Here is a 27,228-nt window from a genome sequence, read left to right as displayed (position 1 = left end):
GCATTTCCCTGAGGGCTAATGATGTTGAACATCCTTTGTTCTGCTTAATGGCCATTTGTGTATATTTTTGGAGAACTATTGTTCAGATCCTTTGCCCATTTTTAAAATTGAGTAGCTTGTCATTTTCTTATTGTTGAATTGTAATAGTTCTTAATATAGTCTAAATACAAGTCCCTTATCAGATGTATGATTTGCAAATATTTTCTATCTTTTCACTTTTTGATAATGTCGTTGGGTGCATAAAAGTTTTTTATTTTGATGAAGTCCAATTTATCTGGGTTTTTGTTTTTTGCTGCTTGTGCTTTTGGTGTCATATCTAAGAATACATGGCAAAATCTGAGATGATAGAAATTTACCCCCTTTCTACTAAGATATTTACAGTTTTAATTCAAAGATTCAGGTCTCAGATTCATTTTGAGTAAATTTTTGTATGTGGTGTGAGTTAGAGGTCCACCTTTTTAATTTTTTTTATTTTTATGAGACTATCTAATGTTCCAGCATTTCATTTTAAGTCCTTTTCACTGGGACACCCTGAACTGAAACTTGCCTAGCAAGGAAGATTGGGCAATATAGTTTCCATACTTCTAGCCCCTGGGAGAGCTTAGAAGGGTGGAAACCAGCCAGTGACATCCAGCAAACAAAGTAAACATTATTCTTCTGTGAGGGTCTGTTGTCTCTTTGGTGTCTAGACAGAAAGCAGGCCACACATCTCCTTTTATTCAAAGATCCTAGATGTCTAAATGTCTAGAAGTCCTAAATGTCTAGAATCATTTTTATCACCCTCAAATCTTTCAAGGGGCACAGGACATAGGGCCCAAACTCACTTTATTCTATTTCTTTCCTTTCTGGCCTTCCCTCTCCCCAGTCCAAAGAATTCTAAAATTGAATCTAAGAAAAACTCTCTCTTATATCTTTCCAGATATTTCTCTTTTACATGCTTTTATTCTCTAGCTCAATCTCTTTCCTCTCCTCGGTTGGGTCCTCAAGCCAAACTGCTTGGCCTGAAAAGAAGGGTCTTGATAGAGATGGGGAAATTTTTGGATTAATTGAAGTTTGTCCTGCCACATATGGTCATGCTACTGATGGAGTGGAAATAGAGATGAGGTGGATGTGGGGCAAATAGTATTTACTGAAACTAAGAATAAAAGCCATGCTAAGAAAAAAGTGCAACAACAAAAAAATCCTACTGCTTTAAGAAATATATATGGTACTGGATGTTGTCTACCTTTAAAGATATATTGCATTGCTTTTCTTAGTTCTGAAACATACAATGATAAGCTTTTTACAAGAATGAAAGAAAATCTTAAAGGCAGGAGAGATTATTTTAGTTAGACTATTAGACAATAGAAAGTGGCATTTCATCTGACAGACGGGAATATGGTTTCAGGAATGTGATGTAATGCTCCAGGGACTTTGGGGAGAGGAGAGAGAGTCTCAAGGGAAAGGTGAAGAATTATAGATAAGAAGCTAAAATTAATGGGTAAGCAGGACATCTATGCCTTTGTCAGAGATTTCCAGTTATGACTATGCAGGCATTAGGGGTAACTTGACAATGATTCTACAACTGTATTTTATAATAAACCATAGAGACTGAACTGTTTAAACATCTTGGAGACTTTAATTTATTCAGCTTAAGAGCTTAGTTGAAGGGAAAAAAAATAATGGAAAGTAAGCTGTAGGATTGCTTTTCCTGAATTCTAAATTTAACTCAAACATATTTCTAATCCTCTATACCAGGAATATTTTCTTGAAAATGAATTTGAATTGTATAATCTGGTCACCTTTATTAATGCAGGGGTTTAGATGGGTATAAACATGCTTACTGTATTTTACTGTGTCAATTTTTTGCCTATGTTATCCTGTAAATGATTAGCTAATTATATTCTGTCTGAATATCAAGCTATGTAATTTAAATCCAGTGTGATCATAAGAGGCAAGTAAATGTTTGGTGTCAATAGAGGAGATTCTACACATTGTTACATTTGAGAAGGCAAAACAATGCAGCACATCACCAGAGCCTGTACAAGATTAAATCCCCATTATATTGATGCCAGAAACCAAAAAGGAATAGATTGTGTGAAGAGCAACCCAAATTCACAGCCATCAATGGCTCTGTATGACCCAAAGACAAATATTATTGCTCCCTAAACTGATTCTCTTATGAAACTAGATGGGGGACATTCCATTGCCAATTGTAGGAATTACCTCTCTCTGTTTAGGTCCAGATGACCTCACATTACGTATGGATATTAATGGACAACTTTTTAATGATCAATAGAAGAGGAAAACAGTGGTGAACCCTCAAGGGTATGACAGCAATACAGCTCCCAGGGGAAATTAAAAAAGGTAACTAGCATATTCAGAGTGTCCCGCATGTGCAGATCATACTATCTCCTTTAGTCTTCATGACAGGCCTAAGAAGAAGGCATCGTTATCTCCAGATGTGGAAACTGGATCAGAGATATATTAAGATCTAGTTTGTCAAGTTCCAAATTCTATGCTCTTTTGGTTCTTACATTTTGACAGCACTCTTTCAGATACAAAAGACAGAAGGACACACAATTTAAATAAACTTAGGGAAAAAAAGGAACTTACTGGCTTTTAAAACTAAAAAGTGTAGACATGATCTTTTTCATTCAGCATTGCGTGCTGCAGGGATGGTGGGATTCAAGGGCCGAGCGGAACTCTTTCTCTGCATGTCTCAGTTCTTTCTCTGGGTTGTAGTCACTATCAGGCAGGCTCTCAGGAGCTGCAGCGTGAATCTTTCCAGCTTCACTACCATAGGAAAAGAAACCCTCTTTCTTTGTTGGAATACAAGTCCCAGTACTGAATTTCATTATCCTGGCTTGGTCTAAGTAATCCTAACCACACTCTATAAGCAATTTGAAAGAAAAGTAAGTGTGCAGGGCCCACTATTTCAGAAAATGTAAATTCTAGCTCTTAAGCCTTACATATAAATGTTAAAGATGCAGACAGACTGCAGAATGACTGGACTATTTTTGAGATATTTTTCCATGTGGATGAGGGGTATAACCAGATAGCTATATCAACTGGTGCTAATCATAAGGTTCCTGAAGTAAACAGATGACTTTTATTCCTCTGCTGTTGAAAAGGTCTTAACCACACTATACGTTGTCATTTGAATCTATATAATAATATATTGCATAGCATGATTTTTAGAAGTGTATTTGAAAGAGAGGAAGGCCAACATTTATTAAATACCTCGTAGGTACAGGCAGGGTGTAGACACTTTATATCTATTTTCATGTTACACAAATGATTCAGTAGGCACTAGCCACCCACGGCTATTTAAACTTAAAATTTAAATTCAGTTCCTCAGTGGCACTAGCTACACTTTGAGTGCTGAAGAGCCATGTGACTAATGGCTACCATGATGAATGGCATAGACATAGAACATTTCTGTCATTGTAGAAAGTTCTAATGGGCAGCTCTGGCTGTCTGTCTCAATTCTTTCCTTGTTTTTTTTTTTTTGTTTTTTTTTTTAGAGTGAAATCTAGCAATCTTAAACCATTTTAAATAACACCATGAAGAAATAATTAATCCATAATGTGGTATTTTCTACAAGACAACTGATCTGAGCTCTTAGAAAAGTCAATGTCATGGACAAAAAAAAAGGGGGGGTGTGTGAAGAAGGTGTTATTCTAGATTTCAAAAGGTTCAGAGAGATGACAAGCCAATGTAATATTTGATACTAGTCTGAATAGAAACAGTTAAATTTTTTTGTTTGTTTCAATGAGGAAATTTGATAATGCACTAGATAGTAGATGGTATTATGGAATTAGTGTCAATTTTGTTAGGTATGATAAAGGTATTGTGGTTTTGTAAGCATATATTTCAACTTTTTGGAGATCTGAAGCATTTAGAAGTGAAATATCTCGATATTTTTCATTTACTTAGAAATAATATAAAAATAGAGAGAGGGATGAAGCATCTATAGCACAATGGAAATAACTGTTAAATCTAGGTGGTGGGTGATATTGTTTCTAATCCTGATATATTTTAAAACTTCTAAAATAAAAATATTTTTGAAAACCCTGTCTTTTTTTTCTTAATGGTTTTTGTCTTTGGTGTAACACTTAGAAAATATTTTCTTAAATGAGAGTTTTAAAAATAATCACTGAGATTATTTTCTATATCTTAATGGATCACTTCTTTTAACACTTAAATCTTTATCTGTTTGAATTTGTTTTGGTGTAGTGTACAGATAAAGATTACTTTTATTTTTAGGTAGTTAGATGGTAGTAAATACCATCTTTTTCTTCTCTAAATTCACCCCCCCCCCTTTTTTTTTTTTCTAGAAAGAGCCCCTGATTTCTTTCTTTTTTCTAGAAATGAGGGATCCACATCCCTTTCATTTTCTGGTCATGTGTGTGGGTAGTAGAGATGCAGAACATTACAAGCCTGATGTTCTTTAATATACTCTTGGCTAAAAAATAAATGGGGAGAAACTGTCATCTTTGTTAGTAATTTGATAGGAAATGTAAAGAATTAGTCTATTGAGATGTGAGAAAACAAGTTCTGTGCTAAGTATTACATCCTATTAAATAGATAGGAAGAAAATTTGGAGTGTATTAACATATCTGTTACCATGAAATGAAAGTTTGAGCTGTGCGTTTGTTATATGTCTTATATCTTCTTAATAGCCTAAGAGGAGGGTTCAGTCATGGCTCAGACAAGAACGTAAACTGCACTGTCCATGTTTCAGGCAGAGGCTTGAAGACAAGGGCTCAGGTGCTTACAGAGCCACCACGGGGGCTGGGGGAGGCAAGGCAAGGGACTGCCACTCCCTTTATGGTGCACCACCACCTGCCAGAGTCAGGAACATGCAGGGAACTCCTGTTTATCTCCTGGTTCATTATGGCTCCAAGGCAGGTGGAATGGCAGGGGAGAGAGAGCCCCTCCAGAAACTCACGCTTGGAATAGAAGGCCTGGGCTATGCCTTGTACTGCTGCCAAAGAAAGAAGAAAAATGGCCTCCCTTCCTGCTACCTTTCAAGGATCACACGAGTTGATCTGTAAGACGGAGTCTAAAAAATGCATCCAGGACTGCTGACTAGGGTGTCAGAGAAACGTATTTTCAGGCTTCCAGCCTCTGTAATGCAAGGAAGGGAAAGAAGAGTGTTTAAAGCTGAATGTCAACAGACAAATCCAATAAAATGGGTGAGGAGCTTTTCTAAAACATTCAAATGTTCATTTTAAAAATTCAAAAGATTGTTAACTTGTTAAGAGTAGACTATGGAGGCCTGGCCAGCGGGCATTTGAGTATTCACTTATGATCCTGGAGATTTCCGTTTGATTGCTGGTCAGGGCACATGCCCGGGTTGCGGGCTCCATCCTGGTAGGGGCGTGCAGGAGGCAGTCGATCGATGACTCTCTCATCATTGATGTTTCTCTCTCTCTCCCTCTCCCTTCCTCTCTCTGAAATCAATAAAGACATATGTAAAAAAAAAGTAGACTATGTAGGACAAAATATTTGTTAGCAAATTTGGTAAAGAAAGCAATTTGAAGTTGTAAACCATATTTGTCATAGAGGATTGGTCTCACCCACCAGTTGGCAAGAGTTAACTTCCTATGACATCATCTAATCTAGCAGAGCTTCTCAATCAGGGGTCAACCAGCCCTCGGGGTGGCTGGCAGTGGCTGAGCAGGGCTGGGTCACAGAGAAGCCTTGTCAAGGGCTCCAATTCCCTTGTTTATCCCAGAATGACATAAACAGAACTAGCCTCTTAATGCATTATCAAAAAGGTTGCAAAGTAATGCATTTTAGTAAAATAATCTTCTATTGTTTTGTTGTGAATTACATTCCTGAATGTGAAGGCGCCAAAGTGAATGAATGTACAAGAAGTGTAAGGAAAGACTCTTAGAGCACTTCCTAAAGTGAAGACTATGTGAATACATCAGGGCCATATAAAGCTGTAAATCTCAGGCTATAATATTAATATTCCAGAGAGTAACATTAGGTAAATAACAGAGCAGGCTGCTAAAAATTCCCTGGGTTTTCAGAAAAGTTAAAGGCTTGATTAATTAATTCTTTATCAGCATCTCCTCCTCCTTTTCTTTACTTTTATAGCATGAGTGAGACAATTATTCTAACCTGAGAGATAAGACTGAATCTACTGAGAGCCATATTTGTGCAATTCTGTGGTTTGGGCAAATGTTGAATGAATTTAAAAAATTCATGTTCAGAAGCCTCTGCTCTTAAAATAATTTTCTACTTAGAAAAGATAATTTGCAAGTGTGAAATAAAAAATTCTCTACTGAGTTATAAAACTTTTATTTAAAATATGTTCACTATTTTTGAGAAAGTACTGTGCATAAGAACACCACTTGGTGCTTGAAATATAATAGTAAACAAAATAGACAAAGATTCCTGCCTGACCTTGTAAAGCTGATATTCTAGTGGGAGGGAAGACAGATATCAAACAATACACACAATGAGTATGTAAATTATATAGGCTATTAGAAGGTGAAAAGCTGTGTTAAAAAGGAAAAAGGAAAAGTAGAGCATTTTGAAGGCGAGGTTTGCTGGGGCAGCAAGGATGAGTTAGCATAGCCCACAGGAAGGCGCCCTGAGTGGGCACAGTTGAATTAGACATAAAAGAGAGGAGGGAGGGAGCCACACATTCCAGGGGGAGGGACCAGCAAGGGCCCCACGGAGGAAACATGCCTGGTGTGTTTGAAGAAAGGAAAGGAAACCAATGTGTCTGAAGTGGAGTGAGCAAGAGGATGGCAGGATATATAAAGAACTCCTACAACTTAAAAACAGAACAGCCCAATTAAAAAAAAAAAATAGGCAAGAGCTTGACATTTCTCCAAAGAAGATATACAAATGGCCAGCAACATTTGAAAAAATGCTCAACATCGCTAATCATTAGGGAAATGCAAATCAAAACTACAATGAGATACCATTCACACCTATTAAGATGGCCACTATAAAAAATAAATAAAAGAAAACACGTCGGCAGGATGTGAAGAAATTGGAAAACCCTTGTGCACTGTTGGCAGCAATGTAAAGTGGTTCAGTCACATGGAAAAAAGTATGAAGGTTCTTAGAAAAATTAGAAATAGAGTTACCACATGATCTAGCACTTCCACTTTTGGGTATTCATCCCAAATAATTAAAGCAGGGTGTCTAAGAGATATTTGTAAACCCATGCTCACAGGATCCGAGAGGTGGAAGCAACCCAGAGTCCCTCCACAGGTGAATGGTTAACAAAATACGGTATATGCACACGGAGCAACATTGCTCAGCCTTGACAAGGAAGGAAGTCCTGACACATCCTACAGTGTGGATGAACCTTGAAGACATTATGCTAAATGAAATAAGCCAGTCCCAAAGAGACAAATACAGTGGTACCTAGGTTTTTGAACGTCTCTGTGGACGAACATTTCGGTTTATGAATGCCGTAAACCTGGAAGGAAATGCTTCGGTTTTTGAACACTCCTCGGAAGCTGAACAAGACCCTGAGGCCCAGCTGTGGGCTGTGGATCCCTCGGTTTTCGAACGTTTCAGAGCTCCAAGGGTCTTCCGTTACGGATCACATTAGAAACCGAGGGACCCCTGTACTGTGTAATTCCACCTGCACGAGGTACCTAGAGGAGTCAGTCACAGTCACAGGGAGAGAAACCATAATGGTGGTTGCCAGGGGCTGGGGAAAGGGGCACAAGGAGTTATTTAATGGGTATATAATTTCAGTTTTGTTGGTTTTTAAAAAATATATATCTTTATTGATTTCAGAGAGAGGAAGAGGGAGAGAGAGAGAGAAACATCCCCCCAACTGGGGATCGAGCCCACAACCCGGGCACGTGCCCTGACCAGGAATCGAACCACAATCTCGTGGATCCCAGGTCGATGCTCAACCGCTGAACCACGTCCGGCCGGGCTATAATTTCAGTTTTGAAGATAGAGTTCTGGTGATGGATGGTGGCTAAAATGGCCAGGAACTCTCAGGAATAGTGCTAGAGTGACAGTGAGCCACTTTCCACCCATTCTGGCCATTTAGTGGGTCATTACCAACGAGATACAAAAACAGTCATCTTCCCACCTCAGAAAACGCTCCTTTGATCCTACATCCATTAATAATTACTGCCTTATTTTCCTGCAGCAGTTTAGACCAAAATTTGAAAGAATTGTAAATACACTGTGTCACATACACTTTTCTTTACTCTTTAGGGGGGTGATATATCAGGCACCTGATTGTGTATGGAAGTTTGAAGGGCCAAAAACTTCCTGTTGTCCCAGGACTGGCAAGAGGGAACCCAAAACCCAAGTTCAGGCAAACAAATGCTCTCTCCTGTGACTTTGATCTTGAGTGTGTGATTTGAGGACTAATGAAAGAAACGGTTCAAGTTCATTAGTCTCGGTGGGGACAGAGCGATCAGGCTCTTTCTGCTCTGAGTCCTTGGCTTTGATTCCTCCCTCCCAGTCCTCTAGAGGGGCTCCTTCTTATTTTCAACTTTGGTCCCACAGCTTACCACCTCTTTTGGAATCCCTCAATACCCTCCCCCAATTTTGTTTTAATTAAGTTGGTAAGTGTTGACTTTTGTTACTTGAAAGCAAAAACCTTGATGGACACAGGAAGCATTGATATTTCGGACAAAAGGAGATAATGCCACAGGCAATGGTTTTTGTTTTGTGTGTGTTTTTTTCCAGGTACTCATATCATTGCCATGGTTACTTTTGTTCACCTTCTGCACCTTTCTTTTCCACACAGTTATGAGAGTCCTTAATATGCAAAATGCTTAGATTTATTCAATCCAAATTGGAATAGATTTATTTATGCTGTTAAACGTTACAGTTTTAAAAAGCAATGTCAGGAAGATATCAATTTCTTCCCTTCTATGATGGTCTGTTCGTGGTATGTGGGAGGTGAGGCCTGTTTCTTGTTGAGCCACTTCCAAGTGGGATACTACTCCACAGGTAGTCTTTTACAAGAATATCCTAGCTAGGCGTGTTGTCCCTTCAAGAGCTTCTCCAAGCAGCTTTACTCCAGGAAATACACCAGTAGTGCTTTTACAAACTGATAGTCCAGATACATTCGAGAGGCATAAAAGTAATTTAGCACTTAAATAAAATGAAATAGAATAGAACTCAGCTACTCAAGATGCAGTCTGAGAGACAGAAATGTCCACTTAGGAGTTTGTTAAAATGTAGGCCCCCCCGAACCTCAGATACTGAATCAGAATCACATATTAACAAAATCCCTAGCTGCTTAACATGCACATTGAAGGCTGAGAAGCACTCGAACAGAAAATATCAGAGGGCATGACATATAAGTGTGTTGTTTCATGAAACTTGTTCTCATTATATACATATTAAGATATGAATTTGGTCTGATAAAAATTTACTTCTTACTGTGGTAAATATATTTTACAGTAAAACAAAATTTGGAGAGAGTGACATAACCAAAATGTCCTAATAAGACATCCTCGGCACATCCCCCCCTCCAACAACAGTAATTTGGCATCAATCCATGAACAAAAAAGTGACTTTGTGGGAGCTGTGGGATCCAGCACAAGATGGCCAAAGGATCCAGGGGGAGTCTTTCCCACCCATGAGTCAGGTTATAGGTATAAACACCTTGGTCATGCTTTGAACCCTAAAGTGGCCCATGAACCAATGCAGTCCCTCTGAGAGCAGTCCAAGAGCCCCTGGAGATCACTGACTTACACAATCACCCACAGACGAGAAAGCCCTCGGGAAGCCCAGGAGCCCAGTGGAAAAGCTCCACCATACCACGGAGCGAAGAACTGGAGAAGGTAAGAGGAACGCTTTAACTTTATGCATGTTACTCCTCCCTCAAGGTGGCACAGTTCAGTGCCGAGATAACCCTTTTCCACCTGTGATTCCTCTCTGGGAAAAGTAAGAGAATGGCATGAGCGGCTGTTTTCCTGAGCTGTGCCAGATGCCATGAGAGAGATCCATTTCTCTCTTGCCTCACCCAGAGCACTAAGCTGTGAGCCACATGACGGAGGGGCAGCGAGTGGAAAGGAAAACAGCAACCGATGTGGCACCTCCTAACCATGTCACAGATTCCATCGGGAGGCCCGTCCATCAGCCACAGGAGGTAAATTCTGTGAGCTCTAATTATTACTGTAAATAAGCAAGCTTTTAAATTGTAGATTTACAGACATCACTGAGAGCACTACAGAGAGGGAGTCATGGGTATAAAATGCCAACTTCTTTGCTAAGAGATAGAACTATGAGGCTGACTTGACTTCCTTTATTGGAAATATTACCAGAGAGGTAAACTGAAGACATGAGAATGTATCTGGGTAGATAAGGTAATTGAAACAAAAAATCCCGTGAAATCCTGTGGCTCAGATGAAGGAAACAGGCTGAATGTAATAGAGTTATATTCACAAGTGGTTGAATGACCTCACTACAGGATGCAAACAAATATAGATGAAAAATAAAGTCTTTGTTAGAATATGCCTTTGACTTTCACCTGCTTCCACATTTGCTCAAAAGCATAGTGGCTTGCTGGTAAAATTTCACATATCTTGATTCTGAACTAGCTAACTAATCTGCTAGGACTAGAATTAACTCCATTAGGATCTCAATAAGTTCTAAAAGGGACCACATACAGAAAAATGGAATTTCATGGGGTGAAGTGAACAGTCTTGTAAGATTTTTATGAAAGTCCCAACTAACTGTATAAATAATATTTTTTTAAAAGTCAGGTTTAAGAGCAAATGTGAAAAATAATTGGAGTTTTAGTAGATTATAAAGTCTATGTTAACCGAACAGTATAGTTACCAACAAAAAAGCCCATTTAATCTCACATTATATGAATAGTGTGTATAGTATTTAGAATAAAGGTAAGAAAAGTCTCACTGTAATCCAGGTTGTTCAGGCTTTACCTGAAATGCTTCATGTGTTCATTTCGGTGTGTTGTCCAGAGCTCTTTGAATGACAGCAACCAAAACCAAGTCTATCCGACTCAATAAAAATAAATGAAAACATACCAAAAATGTGAAGGAACTTGTTCAAAAAGTAACTCCTGAAAAATCAAAGGAAAACACCTTCCTTTTGTGGCCATCAAGGAGTAACTAGACTGGACTTATGCTCCTGGCCTAAACAACCAAAACTTGGACAACATTTTTAGATAGAGGGGGAGGGAGAGAGAGAGAAACATAGATTGGTTACCTGGACTGGTTGCCTCCAAGGCTCCTGACCACCATGAAGGGGGATGGGAGGGGGTGTCCAACCTGCAATTTAGGTATGTGCCCTGACCAGGAATCGAACACGTGATATTTGGATGTAAGGAAGGAGCTCCTACCATGAGCCACACCAGCCAGGGCAATGGCCAGCCTCTAGAGCACTGTCATAAGGATCAATCAGCTCTAGATATATTTGTTTTGGGGACACTCTGATCAAAGTTTGGATTCCTAGCAGAGAAGGTCTGAGGGCACTAGTTTAGGTCTGGGGCAGGAAAAAGCCGGAGAATCCTGACTGACCTGCCCATCCAGACTTCACTAAGTGTGGCAGGGGTGGGTCCCCAAAGAAAAATGCAGGTACCATTAACCAGAAAAGGAGGCAACGATGCCTGGTAAAAAACAAACAAAAACAGTCTTCCCCTGATTGTTTCCAGGGGTGACCAAGGAGAAGTATGATTTTTAGTGTGGACTATTGGCCAGGTGCAGTTACTGACTGGGGACGCGTGTGCATTTGCGGTCCCTATAAAGAGAAAGAGTTCCTATTAATGTATGGAAGAGAAACCTGGTAGGAGGGGATCATTTGGGGTGGGCTTGGAGCACAGATTTTTCTTTTTTTTTTTTTTGGAAGATGGGGGAGGTTACAACTCAGCTGAACATAACAAACTTTCCAGCAATTAGAAGTTTGTATCTACTTGGGTCGTCCGGAGAAATTGTTCCGTGAGTAAGAGAAAGGTGGACAGTCGGAGGAGTAGATTCCGGAATTCACGTCCTGCCCTGTACGCAGATGGAGAGAAGACTTTGCTTTTCACTTTTGATCCTCGGGTCTCCCTGGACCTCCTTGACCAGTCGGCAGAGGGAGCCATTCCCCAAGAAATCTCCGCGAGGCCCCGCGGGGATTTTCTTGCGGGTCCGGGGAGTTCTCTTTCGGCCCCGCCTTCGTAAAGCGGGCTCCCTCCGTCCTACCCATCCCCCCAACTCCTCGCCCCACCTTCCCCACCACTTTGTCGCCGCCACCCACATTCGAGTACCTCTAGGTCACCCATCCCTTCGCCTCCCATTTGCACTCCCTGGTTGGCACTGCTGGGGACCTGCAGTCCAGCCAGCTGGTCGCTCGGGTGCTGTCCCCAGTCCTTAAAATCCTCCTGCAGGGCGCAGAACACCTCCCGGGCTTTGACCCGGGGGCGCTCAGCTGAGCGTGGGTCGGGACGCAGACCCGCGCTCCCTTTGCCACCCGCTGCGGTGACCCCAGGGTTTGCCAACTTCGTGAGCGGGCCACGGGCTGGGTCGGTCTCGGGCGGTGGAAGCCGCTCTAGCCGGGGCGACCCGCGACCCGGGAGCGCAAGTCGGGCCCGCGGATCCTGCGGGCTGCAGAGGGGACGGCGCGCGGCGCCAAACGACGCCCCCTCCGGCGGTCACCGCGGGCGGTAGCAGCTGCGGCCGCGGCAACTGCTCGCATCCCCGCCCGGCTCGGGTTACTCCCCTCCTCCAGCATCTCGGCCACACGGGGAAAACCTGTCACAAGTTTGCAGCGAGCACTTTCCGCGGCGCGCAAAACGGCGGACCTGGGAGCGTGCTGAGAGCGGCCCCCTTTCCCGCGTCTCCACCTTTGAACCTGAACCGGGACTCCCGAGTCTCCCCGCGCCTGGGACGCGTGGGGGGCCAAGCGCTCCGTGCGGGACAGATTTTGTTCCTCGGCTGGCGTTCGGTGAAAGCCCGGGGAAGAGGTTGCGTTGCGACTCTCAGGATCTCTGGACCTGGGTAAGAGTTGGGCCAACTCAATTCTGGCAGCCGCTGGACCTTGGCTGGAGGCTGGATGGTGTGTTATTGGGGGGGGGGGGGCGCACATTTTCCTTCGCCAGGGTACCCCCGGGCAGTGTGAGGGGGGGCGACATGGGCCCGGTCTGGGCTGTTTATGTCTCAAGGGTTGTTGTTATTGTTTGCATTTGATCTTGTTCCTTGGGGCTTTTAGGAACTTCTTGGAGTCTTTTTCATGGGGAAACACCCCCATTGTGCATTTTACTTTGCATAATTTCTGCCCTTGTTTTTTGCACTGTCTGTTTGTTCTATGGTGACCGGTGTCATAGCTGGGTGTAGAGAGGTTTGGGGGCAATCAGACTGAGAATGACAAATAATTCCAGCAGGACCCTTTCTTTGAGATTAGCTTTACCTCTCCTTTGGGATCTTGGACTTGTTTTCTAAACGTTTTTTTCTCCTGTACTTGATATTCAGAGGGTGCCAATAGACTTGGGATAGTTCCTCTTCCAGCGTTCTCAGCGTCCCGTGGGGGGTCAGGATCACAGGCTGGGTGACCCCAGAGGGGTCTCTTCCTTGTATGAATGCCTGGCTCCTCAAGGAATGTTGGGGGGGGGGCATGTGCGTGGGGGGGATTCTTAAAGCCATAGTTACCATACAAAGATAGATCTATCTCATGTTGGTCTTTTAAATTCCTTTGATCTAGGACTTTCACCCCTGGTTTAGGGAATTTTTTTTTCTTTTCTGGAAGTAAGAATGATGTCACTGAGTAAATGAAGTATAATGAATGATATCTTTGGTGAGGACCCACACTCTTTAGGGGAAAGTTAAAGTTAGAGATTTGATTAGATTTGATTAGTCCAAAAGTTCTTAGGTCCCCAAAGCAGAGGAGAGTGACATTCCTTCATGGTTCTCCTTGCCCCTCTTTATATCCTGGGTCTCATTTTGTGTAGGGTCTTCTCAACTAAAGACGCTTCATTCCTTATAGATGAAAAGACTGGGGCCAGGTGATGTTCTCCAGAAATGGACTGCTCCAAGGGGTCAGCTTGCAGCGCAGTTTTTGCTTTGCCGCTCTGAGGTCAAAGAGTTGAGTAGCTGATAAGCTGTGGGATCAGGTAGTCTGGAGTCATCTCTCAGTTCTGCACTTTCCAGTTGTGTGATTTGGGGGGTTACTTAACCTCTCTAATCTCATCTATAAAATCAGAATGATAATAACAGTGCTTACACACGAGGGTGGTTAAAAGGATTAAATGAGTTATTGCAGGTGGTGTGTTAACAAGCTTGGCAGATCATAAGCAAGTAAGTATCAGCTATGACTATTATTAAGCTAATATTGGTAACTATTGCTGTATTAGGATAATATTGCTTTTATTAGCTATCAATGTGTAGCTATTATTTCTCTTTGGATGGCCTTTGAGGGCGGCACTCATGTGGCCTTTGCTCCCACCTGGGACATGACGTGTTGTCAAACTCAGCTTAGACATGGTCTTCCCATTGCTTTCTGTCGGGGCCCCTTCAGAGGAAAGAAAGTGCTTGTGGAAGGACTGGGATTGTAGAGGAGGGGTTGTGGTTGGATGCCAAAGGGTTATTGGGACAAGGCTGGCAGGTGGGAAATCTACACTTAATTTACAATCAGTAAACTACACTGCCTTAGAAACTCCTTGCATTAATATACTTCCTTTAACCTATTTTTAAGAGGCCAATCATTTATTCAGTAATTATTTATGAAGCATCTCTTACATGTCAAGCACTGCTCTAGGTTCTATGTTATTTGAGTTCATTAGTTTTATTTTATAAATGGAGATGGGCGAGTATTTAATTTAGCCCCACACACCCCATTTCAGGCATTTTAGGGCTTCCTGTGATACTAGTCTCCTATAAATTAAGTCCCAAATACTTTTTAGCTACATTTATTTCAATACCTGCTAAAATGAAAAGCATGTGTCATTGAAGAATTGAACAAAATATTCAACATAACCTCTAGCAGGGTACTTCTCCCATCAGCTTCAACAAATGTAAACTTCTGTGGAGAGGTGAGAGGAAAGCTAGATAACCTAGTATTCCTTCTGGCTCTAAAATTCTTAAATTAGTGGCCTTACTTCAGTGATGGTTGTTTTTAAACCTCTTTGTTTTTCACATTTGTTTTGGGTCCAAAAGTATGTCCCTTCTATTATTGCATGTCAATCAAAGTGAGTGATGACACTAATAATTAATAAAAAAAGGGAAAGCATTTAGCTCCACTTGTATTTCATCAGCTATTCTCAGACTTTGGTGTATATCAAGCATGGAGGAGGCTTGTTAAAAATATTAGATTGAATTGTGAGAAATTGCCAAAGTTTGACCATTTGACCTACATAAAATGGCAATTTCATATCATTCAACCTAATGTGAATCCTAGCCCCCTCCGCCTTGGTTCAGATGCAGTAAGGCTTGGGTGAAATGTGAAAAGTCTGCAGTGTTACAAAAGTTCCCCAGATGATTCTAGTACAAACCTAAGTCACATGCTTATTTAGCAGCAGTGATTTTACCTTCCTCATGATTGTCTCCTTGGTCTAATAGCATATTTCTCAAGTACAAACCTGATCATGTCATTCCCTTGGTTAAAAACCTATGGCAGCTCCCCAGGTGGTGAGCATTAATGTCACCCAGGTGCTTATTGAAAATGCAGATTCCAGGGCGGTACCCCAGATGTAAGGGCCAGAAATCTGCATTTAGCATATACCTTAGTGAATCTGGTGGAGGTGACCTCAAATCACTCTTGGAGAAACACTGACTTAAACCATAAAGACTAACCTCTCTGACATGATACATGCGGCCAGGTTGGCACTATCTTCTCTGGTTACTTCTCTGCTTCCCTGTTCCCCAAGTGTCTAAGCCCCACTGATCTTGATCTTTTTACTCTTTCTTGGAGAATACGTTGACTGCTTTCACTCGTCCCTGACCTAGCTGTGTATGCCGTTCCTCTGTCACAAATGTCTTTGCTCCTCTTCAGTCCAATCAATGGTTTACTACCCATTTATCCTTCAAGATAAGTTCAGATAAGACCTCCCCTCTGAAATGCTTTCTAATTCACATAAACTTAGGGATGTCTCATATGGGCCCCGTTCTACTTTGTGGATAGCTTTAATATCCTCTATCATATTGAATCAACTGTGTTGGCTGTCTGGAGATGCCTCTGATGATCATTTCTTATTCGAAGCCTTTATCCGAATGGCTGCTGGCACATAGTAGTTACATAATAAATGTCTAAAAGATGTAAGGGAAGAACAAATGAATGAACACTAGTTGACATTTTCTCAGCACACCAAGTATTTGGGACAGTCACTGTGTACAGACTAAGGGTGGTGGAGCAGCCAGTCAAGAATTTACAATTTGGCTAGACATAGTCTACAAAGTGAGTAACCTGGGGCAGAAAAAGGACAAGACAGAATATCCTAAAAAGACTCCTGAAACACCAGATGCCACTGAATTAACGTTACGTGTTTAACTCTATGGCAGGAGTATGAGTTTATCACACCTTTGGGATGGTGTTAGTTGTGAATGACAGTGTCAGGGCACTCAAATGAAAGTGCCAATGCCAATAAAGATAAACAGCTTTTGCCCCGTGCTTTTCAGTTTATAACTACCTTTGTATTTGTTTTTGTGTTTGATCGAAAACATGTGACTTGTTCAGTACTGTTTTTCCCACTTTAGTGCAGGGTGCATTTCTAGAAATTGATCCAAAGATTGTGCAAAAGCCTGCATGTTATAAGGTATGCTGGCCTAGAGGGCCAAATGTATTATAAAATTTCTAATTATATCTTACCATATAGACACAACATTCAGTGTTTTTACCCCTTTAATTTTTTCCCCCACACTCTATAATTTTGATTATTTTATCTGAATAACTACTGACCTGTTCAAATTCAATAAATGTCTGATTCTGACTAAAGATTTCCCATTTTTGGCATGACTGATAACTTCCATCTTTATCTAACTTATATTAAGTTGACGAGACAAGAATTTCCTATAATTACTATTAATTTTTTTATTTAAAAATTTTTTAATTTTCCCCTCGTTTTTGGTAATAATGGCAATATGCAATAACATTTGAACAAATGAACAACAACAACAAAAAATTGCAGGGCAATGACACAGATGGTGATGCTGCAAAATGTAACTTTTAGCTCATGGGAAGCTCCACCAAAAAATAAACAACATCCAGAAAGTTCATTCACTGGCTGATGTATGAGAGTTACAATGACATAGGGCAGGAAGGTAACAGCATTAATGGGTGTAGTACAAATGTCCAGCTTGTTTGGACTTCAGACAAAGCAAAATTAACTGCCTGTGATCCCAGTTTCTCAAGGATACATATCCAGTATTTCATTCTAAAAACTAGCTTAGTTGTAAGAATTAACCAAGATTCATGGGGTTCTGTTAATTTATCTTCGTGTTCAATTCTGTTTCCAAAATGAACTTTTGAAACTTTAATTTAATCTTGCATCTGGCTGTACTTTTGTAAGTTTCTTACCTAGTCTCCCAATGTTTTCATTCATTCATTCTCTCTATCTGAATTTCCCAAGATTTTGCATTTCTCATCTCTCTCTTCTCTTCCCAATTTAATATTATTTTTCATTGGGATCATTCTAACTATTTTAAAAAAATAATTATTGCAGAGGATTCATTTAAAGCTCTTAAGGGGATTTCTCACACTGTGAGGATGAAAATAAGATACAAACTATTGTTATTTTACTTTACTCAACTTTATTTGTAAAATTGCAAGTCGTCATGTGGATATTACTTGATAATGCATACTCTGCGCCATTAGTCAGTCTGAAAAGTGTGAATGTGATAATATATCCTGTTATTATCGAGGTTCATTTCTAGTGATTTCCTCTACTGCTTCATTTCGAGTGATTTATACTCCCAGATAAAGAAACTATGTGAAGCATTTCAACCACCTCAATTTCCTACTCAGAAGGCAATAAATTGCACCCTTCCCCCTTTCTAAGACAAAGAAAACAGTATTTCAGTATGGAAAGGCTCATCTTGGTAGGTACATGTGCAGGATATTAGCATCTGTTAAAGACATCTCATCTTTGCGAGCAAGGAGGCCCCATCGTAGAGTGACTAAGTGCCTTGTCATTAACATCCTGGCTGACCTGGATTTGCTGCACAGATCTGGTTAGTTCTAAAACCTCGCCACAGGTGACCATTTCCAGAAGGGATCTTTTAAATACCTTCTAGTAAAGAATCGTGCTCGTCTTTTTTAAAAAATAACTTTTGATGGCAAACCGAAAATCAAAACACACAAATTTCACTTGTTCCTCACAGAACAAAATAGAAATAGGAAATCTTTGTTTTAGACCCAGGAGATTATTTCTATAATCAAAATGAAAATTATTAAATATCTGTCTTCATAGATATCTTCAGAAGAGTACTTTATTTACTTATTTATTTATGGATAAGGAATCCATGACAAGATGTTCTTTCAAAAAGTGATTGGTTTGAGTTTTATTTTTGCTCCAACAGTTGTTCATTAGGTGTACAGGGCATAAGGATAAATACTATGTGGAATTACCAAGATACCTATCTTTAAAAAAAAATAAAGAAAATACACCTGACTGTGTAAGGCTGGGTGTAATAAAGACCAAGTGGGGAGTTCCGAGAGCTCGTTCTAGAGAGAGGGCTCCACGTGCTCGGAGATTTCCTGAAAGCATGGGGCCCTGAAGGACAGAGGATTTGAGTAGATGGGGGTATTTTATATAGGGGAGTGAGCTCGGCAAACATATGGCAGCAGGAATTTGCAAGACATCTTCAAGCAGTAGTGATTAAATCATCCCACAGGAGGGGTGAGTTAACGTTTGAAAATCATTTTATGACAGCCACTCATGGGGCTGTGGGACTGGACTCTGCCTGTTCCCACAGCTCCGTGGGCATTAAAGGAGCCCCTCATATTACACTGCTATTATTTGACTATATGGACCAGATGTGGTGTGGGCCACCCTATGGAAGTTCAAGCAAAAACTGAGCCCCCATTCCATGCAAAGGTGCAAAATGAGAAAACTTTTTCTTTCAGCCACTATGGGGCTTCTTGGGTGTGGGGGTGGAGACAAGGCTCATGTTTCTGCCAGCACCATCTAGTTCTGTTTTTGTTTTTATTATTTTATTGTTATTATTATTTTTTCATCACCATTTATCCCCCATACCCTCCTCCACCTCCACCCTGCAATCACCACGCTGTTGTCTGTGTGGCACCATCTAGTTCTTAATTCATATTTTCCCTTAAGGAGTTTAATTTAAAGATGATCTTGACATATTACTGTACTATCTCTTTGAGCACAAAGTGGTCTACCCCACCCTGGATATCACTTCACATCTCCTTTACTTCATAAAATATCACCAAACATGTGGCTCTGAGTGGCTGACTTTTAAGGCTTGGGACTATGGAGGAAGCTCGCCTCTTAAAACTAAATATTAAACATGCTAGTTTTTAAAAAGCTCTTGGCCCATCCCATCACTGGGAACTTCCATTTCTGAAGGACGTTCTCACCAGCCACCCTTTTCCGATGGCTCCAGCCTCTGCCAGGTTGCTCCAGCACTCTCCTTTCCCTGCACCTCCACCTCCCTCTTCGTGACCTGACCCCCACTGTTATCTTATCATTGTCATTATTTAATTTCCTGTCTCATTCCCCACATTCCTTGATGCCCTCATCCTCTCACTTCTCCCCAGGTGTTCTCCCCACAGTAAGACTTGATTACCATGGCATAACGTATTTGCCCTTTCAGAACTCCCCCCATCTCCTGTATACCCCTTGAACAGATAGAAGTGTAAAATCAGCCCATTGGTGAGGCTAGGAAAGCTTGAGGCCTCTCTTTGGTCTATGTTTTCAAACTTTAGAGACCTGAGAGTCGCGGGCAGATACTGGCTCTCCTCTAATGGTTTGGATCCAGGGGTGGTGCAGTGGGGCCCAGGGGTGTGTGTGTTTTTGACAAGGTATTCTGAGCAGCTGGTCCATGGATGCACCATAACCCTTGTTAGGGCTATATTGCTCCATTTAGAAGGCACAACATTTCTTTTTTCTCTTTTTAAATATTTTAGTGACTTGGTCAGAGTGGGTCACAGAGAATAGGCTGGTCTGTGAGAACCCGTGCCTCTCGGTCTCTGCTTGGAGGGACAATGGCTGTAACACAACGCTGTTCATGTGACAGCCGGAGAAAGGGGCCCATTGTTCGGGGTTGGCTGATGCTCCCTTCTGCTCCGGCCAGCCATCCAACTGAGTGTGGTAGCCCCAAGGAAACAGACACACTTGAATCAGAGAGACAAAGAAAGGAGGTCAAGGCCTTTCACAGTTAAACTACTTGCAGCAATGGGTCAGAGGTAGGATTTGGGAAGGAAAAAATTAATTCTGTGGAAGCATCATTAATCTGCTGGTTTGGGAGCATGAGACACGGCGTTAAGGGAACACAAGTCTATGAGAACTCCCAGTTGATCTTTGGCCAAGGAAGAATTGTTTCCTACTGCGGCTGCCGACTTACCTTATGGCAGAGTTTTATTATTGATTTTAAAAATAAGAAAGATCTTTCTCTGTCCCTGATAGGCAAAGGCACATTTCTCAGCCTCTTTTCTCCAGGTTCACCAAAGGCAAGTATTGGCTCTGAAAGTCCACCTAACTCAAGGCCCGTGACCTCAGAGAATGGTTCTTTGTTCTGGGTATAGTCATTATATATGTGTGATGTATTAATAATTTCCTTTGGAATCTAGATTCAGATATCAATTTTGATGCTGACAATTTCTTTTGAGATTGAAATACAGTTAAACCTATTCGAAAGTGATTGATCTATCTGGACAGTTGTGAGGTTGGGGTACTCCCCAGATGTCATTTAGACACCACTCCTCACCCATCCTCCAAACTGGATTCCAGCCCTGGAGGGAAAGGGTTGCACACTTCCTGTAAAGATCTAATCCGGAGCCCGACAATTAGCTACATTCTTTGTGTCAGAAGAAGATTCAACTCCAAGGTCATAGCCTCAGTGAAGGTCGCAGACTTCTTGCACAGGATTGTTCTTTTAGCCTGATTAGTCCCTTTATAAAAAAGTATGTCATTCATTCAGCCTTTGCCTCTGGGTTTCTTTCAAAGGGAAACTTAGTCCCTAGTTCCTGTGAATATTTGTAAGTGGCTTTCAAAAAAAAAAATTTAGGCAGGGTACAGCCTTGAGTGATGCAGAGTGGAGAGAGCCTTTTCTGGATGTAATGGGTTGTAGAAAGCCCATCTACAGGGTGCAGGCAGCTGGTGCTCATTGCCCTAGGAATCCTTTTGTCTCTGAGATAAGAGGTTTTCTGATTGGCAGTATTAGGCTTTTTGTACCCAGGAGAAGGCAACATGTGATTTGCTTGAGGTCACTGAGAGCTTCGCGTAATTAAGTCTGTCGTTGCACCTTGATTATAGACTATCATTGTAAATCCATTAAAGACTGAGAAGCAAGTGGATTGCAGAGAGGCAAGTGGCTTTATTTTCTTCATTATGTTTCCATTCCCCTCTTCCCTTGCTGTTTGTTTACACTTTATGGAGTGGATATTTGGTTTTACCAATGACATGGATGCTTTAGAAGTGGCGAAGGGAGAGAGGAGACTGTTCTTCGCAGGTGGCAAAGGGATTGTATTAAACACGCTCCAGATTAGTTAATTTTCGGTTCATTTTCATTAAGCCTATTCATTGGGCTCTATTCCTGTGTTTTAGAGAGGCTCTCTCCTCAGCCCTGTGAGGGACGAAGACTGTGCTCTCCTGGAAAAAATAGGGAACTGATGTGTTGTCTTTTATTCCCAAGTAGGACATTTAATACTAATGCTTTTTAGGCATAAAATCTTTGCTGGAACTTAGTCTTGTGTCAGAGTGAAGGCCCTCCCCCAGAGGTTTCTGGGATGCTAACACTGTTTTATTTCATCTGGGTGCTGGTTATGTGGGTGTGCTCATGTTGTGAAAATGTATCGCGCTGTTTAATTTTTATTTCTGTTCTTTTTTTGGTATGTATTTTATACTTCAATGAAAAGTTTAAAAAATTTAAGATGTCATGTTTAATGTAGAATTAAAGCTCTCACCCAGCCGGTGTGGCTCAGTGGTTGAGCGTCGACATAGGATCCAGGAGATTTGGGTTCGAATCCCGGTCAGGGCACATGCCCGGGTTGCGGGCTGGATCCCCAGTCAGGGGGCGTGCAGGAGGCAGCCGATCAATGACTCTCTCATCATTGATGTTTCTCTCTCTCTCTCACTTCCTCTTTCTGAAGTTGATGGAACATTAAAAAAAAAAAAAAAAGCTCTAGCAGTGAGGAAAATTAGAAATTCTGGGAAACCCAACTGTCACATAATTTGGGGCCTGGTGAGGCTGGGAGGGCCTGGAGCTTTAAATATCCACAAGTTCGTCCTTCCTTTCATAGCTGGAAGAGCTTTATGTCAAAAAGTGTGGACCAACATTATCACAGTTGATTGTTTTACTTTTTTAGACAGCGAATTTAGTGCCTAAGAGATCAACAGTGTTAGCAGAGCCCCACTCTGTAGAATCTAAAACAGAACCACTCTTCCAAGTCAATCAACTACCAAATCTCATTTCTGCACTCTTCTCTCCTTCTGTCCATTGTGATCTGTCCAAAACAATCAGAAAAAGACTTTATGGATTATAGATATTTTTCTGAAATTTTAGATGACATCTCTCCTGAAGTCTAATATTGGAATGCTTTTACTTTTTTTCTCTTATTTTTCTAACTGGGACCAGAGTGATATGAGGTCTTTGGCTCATCTCTCTCACTTATTTCTGCCATCACTTGCTGAGCTCCACAGTGAGCCCCAGGAGCAGTACCTGTGAAGCTGGACCAGCCCTATAAGCAAAACGATGCTTATGGCAAGAGAGCAGCCTGTGGTCCCTTTTCTATCTGGAGGACACCCGTCATCATCAGTGTGGATCATTGTACTTACAGAACATCCCAGCTTGCTGTTATAATATGGAGCTGATAGACTCAAATGAAGAAAATAGGAGCTTTTTTTTTTTTTTCTGAAGGGGAATTTGGAAAGCTTGGCTTTGAAATGGTGATAACACATCTGTTCAAGGTGTGGGCATCCATTCTGTATGTTTCCTTTGGGTGTTGGACTTAAAGGTTAACTGTTGATTCATATGAAAACACGTCATCAAAGTAGTGAGTTGAGACAAGATTTTGATGGTCTGAGTCTACTCCTGCTTTGTCATTTACCATATAAAATGTGACAACCTGGGTCGGGACCCCATCTCTGTCCCTTAAAGCTTCAGCAGGAGACCTGAGCTCTGTAAGCCTCTTTTCATCACCTATGAAATGATTACAGTGTGAACTTTAAAGAGTGTTACATTTAGCATAGTGGTAAGCACATAATGAGCACTCGATGAATATTAGTTATCATTATGACATCAAAGAATGTTAAAATAGTGAAGAATTTTTTTAAACTTTTTTTTAAATCCTCAACCAAGGATATTTTTTTCCATTGCTTTTCAGAGAGTGGAAAGGGGGGAGAGAGAGAGAGAAAGAAAGAGAGAGAAACATCGATGTAAGAGACACATCCATGGGTAGCCTCCTGCACACCCCCGACAGGGGCTGGGGATTGAACCTGCAACCAAGGTACATGCTGGAATCAAACCCAGAACCCTTCAGTCTGGAGGCTGATGCTGCAACCACTGAGCAAAACGGCCAGGGCCGATAATGAAATGATTTAGAGTGTGGGTTCTAGAACCTGACTCCATGAATTTGAATCCTGGTTTGCTGTTACTCTAGACTTCTAGTTTCTGTATCAGTTATGTGGGGATGATTATGGTAGCTCCCTAATAGAGTTGTTATGAAGAGTAATTGTGATAATAAATGAAAAAGACTTAGAACACTATCTGACATATGGTCAATGCTCAGTAAGTGTTCTTTATTTGTTTGTTTGTATCTGATTGATTAATTTCTACTCAGAGATTTGTCTAGGTCACTTTTTTTAATTCATTGAGGCTATTGCAGAATTCTGGTGTGTTGCATCTCAGGTCTATGCTTTCTTTAATATGCCATATTATTTTGTATATTGAACTTGTTGAACTCACTGGCATACAAACTATGCTTTCATGATTCAGGAAAACAGCAAAGTTTCTCTTTCTAACAAACTACAGGACTGCTATTGGCTGGGCAAAAGCTTCCAGATAATGCTTCCTCTACATTCTGAATCAAGAAGCCTTTTTAAAACTTTATCTGAGCCGTACTGTCTGTATTAGGAGTCTGGTGATAAGGAATGTGGTGGATGCCCCAGACCTTAGCACATCTAGTCTCCCTCTGGAGACACAGCCACAGTTTGAATTTAATGTCTTTATGTTACCTCATCACAAGTGCCACAGGCCACCTTAACTCTCTGTGCCTCTGTGTCCCTTCCTGTGCATTAGGGTGAAACAGCCAACCACTTCATCAGGAAGTATATTCTTGTATCTAGGAGTGTGTCTAGAAGGAATCCTGGGGGCTTGTGGAAAGAGACTACATAAACGTCGAGGACCTTTCTACTTCTAGAATAAATTGATTCTAGAATGTAAGGTCCTTGAGCACATAGGACCTATTTTATTTACCTTTCCATCCCCGAAAGGTCAAACATAGTGCTTTGGACTGAATTATGTCTGTCCCCCCTTGCCCCTGCCTTCCATTCATATGTTGAAGCCCTACCCACAAAGTGACTGTATTTGGAGATGGAGCCTGTGAGGAGGTGATGAAAGTTAAATGGAGTCCTAAGGGCGGGAGCCTAACCCAGTAGGGCTGGTGCCCTTATTAGAAGAGGAAGAGACAGAGCTCTCCTTCCATCATGTAAGGACACAGCCAGAAGGCGGCCAGCTGCACGCCAGGAAGAGAGCTCTCACCAGAAACTGAATTGTCCAGAATGGTGAGAAATACATTTCTGTTAAGTCACCTAGTCTGTGGCATTTTGTTATAGCAGCCTGAGCAGACTAAGGCATGTAGACTTTTTTACCCTCCTCTTGTTCAAAAGTAGAATTGGAACTTAAGTATTTGTGGGCCTGACTGATTTCGAGATTATTCAGAACTACAGGGACATAAGAATAACATGTAACCCTAATCCTCGCTTAAATAGACAGTCTTTGACCTTGTCTCCCACCACACAGCCTTGAGGCCAAAGGTAGCATTATTGCTTGATTGAAACTTCCCCAAGACACAATCTTTCCTCTAGTGGAGGTGCCAGTGAGGGGGGCAGCGGTCAGTAGTGAGTGAGAACCGTTGTCAGAGGATATGAGGTAAGGGAAGAGCCTGGACAATTTAGACTTGGGACTTTCAAGATTTGAGCGTGACCTTCTAGTCATTCTTTCTTGGGATGCTGCAGGGCCAAAGTGGTGTGAGGGAACGGGATAAATGGAGGTCACACCAGCGAGGCAGCACATGACCGAGGCCGGGAGAGGGGAGGGTTTCCTGGCAGTGAGCGGAGTCCTCCTTCTAGAAAAGCAATGACTGCGCCTGAGCCCAGCCAAAGATTCAGGTACAGAGGGTTCCTCAGCGTAGCCGGCCAGATGGCCTACTTTTATTTCGGTGAAGACCAGTCTGGAGCAAAGGCACTTTTCTTCCAACATTCAAACACAAAAGCAAAAAAGCTTATGATGTGGACCTCTGCCAAACTTGGGTTGGAGAAAAAGACTCCTTGCCTTTCTTCCAAGGTGGTGTGTAAATGATGCTTTGTGGTTTTGTTTGTGCAGCCAACGGGGACCTTCAGAGGGCCTCCCCACAGCCCATCGCCACTGTAGAGTTTCATTTTTATACACCCTGTAAGCTACCTCTCCAGGTCCAGCTCTTGCCTCACAGCATAATTGTCCTTGGTTGAAGATACTATATTGTTATGAAATCCAGAGATCTTCTGAAAGTGATCGCTTAAGTTTGCTTTATAATTTTTTGAGTATATGTGTAGCTCTCTCTGTAAATGTGTCCAGAGTTCAAGTGCAGCAGACAAGGGCTTTAACTGTCTCTATTTAAGAAGGATTTCTTAAAGCTTGACCCGAGGGAACTCCTGTCTAGCCAGAGAATTTGGAAGAGCATTTTTCATTTCTTGTCCAGGTTATGCTATTTGTGAAACCAGGTCATGTAACTAGGGTCCCAGTGGCATGTAGATCCATTCACTGGCACATAAGGGAGACCACAGTGCTTTGTGGGTTGGTGGCTGGTGTGTCCTCTGTATCTCTGATGATGGTAAATGTGTCCGGCTCTACTGCTGAGAAGGATGGCAACCAAGGCAGATTTTCAGAACAAAGTGTCTCTGAGTAAAGAAAGGGCTGTGGAGGCCAGGAGAGTTTTTTCACTGAGTTCTAAGAACAAATGCAGCTTCCCAATCTCTGTCCAGGAGTTGGATCCATCACAAGTGAGACCCCAGGCAGAGCAAACCCCCTTCAGTGTATACTGGGAAGCACAGTGCAGTTTTTTCCATGGTGTACTCCCTGAGACGAGAGGAGGTGACCGGGCCTCTGCCTGGCTCTGGCCCTTGTGCCCACAAGGACAAAGCTGTCCCACCCATTCTTTTTGGCCCAGCAGTTCTTGGCAGCCGAGCAGCTAGGGAAAGTGAAGGTGCTTGCAGGTGGTCCATATCAGGCCTCAGAACCATTGTTGAAGGCCCAATGGGGAACCTATGGTCAGAGGAAAGAAGTCCAGATGAAGCCAACTTACTTAAGGAGAGATGGATTTGTAGGGAATTTTGCTTCACTGACTCTGTTCAAGTTTTACCTTAAATGTATTTTATGCCTAATTAAGGGAGGGTAGTGGAATCGCCCAGGTTTGAAGTTCCAGCATTACTCATGAGTGTAGCTAGCTGCCCACTCTTGGAACTGCACTGATTTGAGGTAATTTTTTGTGTTTTATAATCCTGATGCCAATGAAAAGTATTAACAGTGATGCAAATCTCAAGGTCAGCATCATTAATCCACTATTATTACTAATTATTATTATTTTGGCATGATCTTGAGAGAAAGCAATAAATGCTTCTAGAGCAGCGATTTTCAACCTTTTCCAACTCATGGCACACATAAACTAATTACTAAAATTCTTTGGCATACCCAAAAATTTATTTTACTTTTTTGCTGATCCAACCAAAAAATAAATAAATAAAAGGTATAACTTTGGCTTGTTCACATAAAATCAATTGTTGTGTTGTCATTTTTAAAAAATTTGACAGTTTAAGGGAAAAGCAATGAGTGCCCCTGACTAAATAGTCAGGTATTGTATGTTTTAAAAAGTCTTGCGGCACCGGTTGAAAATCTCTGCTCTAGAGTAAGGGAACATACTTTT

The 27,228-nt window shown here is 41.5% G+C and overlaps 1 protein-coding gene across 1 annotated transcript in view; it reads left to right on the top strand.

Annotated features, from left to right (window-relative positions):
* Positions 1–12,456: 12,456 nt before the first annotated feature.
* The window catches only part of MEGF10 (multiple EGF like domains 10), a 155,520-nt gene continuing 140,748 nt past the window's right edge, over positions 12,457–27,228 (top strand). Inside the window, exon 1 of the mRNA XM_081131156.1 lies at positions 12,457–12,938. The gene's annotated coding sequence lies outside the window, so the exon portion shown is untranslated. The remainder of the gene's footprint in view (positions 12,939–27,228) is intronic.

Source organism: Miniopterus schreibersii (assembly GCF_964146895.1).
Source record: "Miniopterus schreibersii genome assembly, chromosome: 3".
NCBI classification, from domain to species: Eukaryota; Metazoa; Chordata; class Mammalia; order Chiroptera; family Miniopteridae; genus Miniopterus; species Miniopterus schreibersii.
This window is presented reverse-complemented; position numbering and strand designations above follow the sequence as displayed.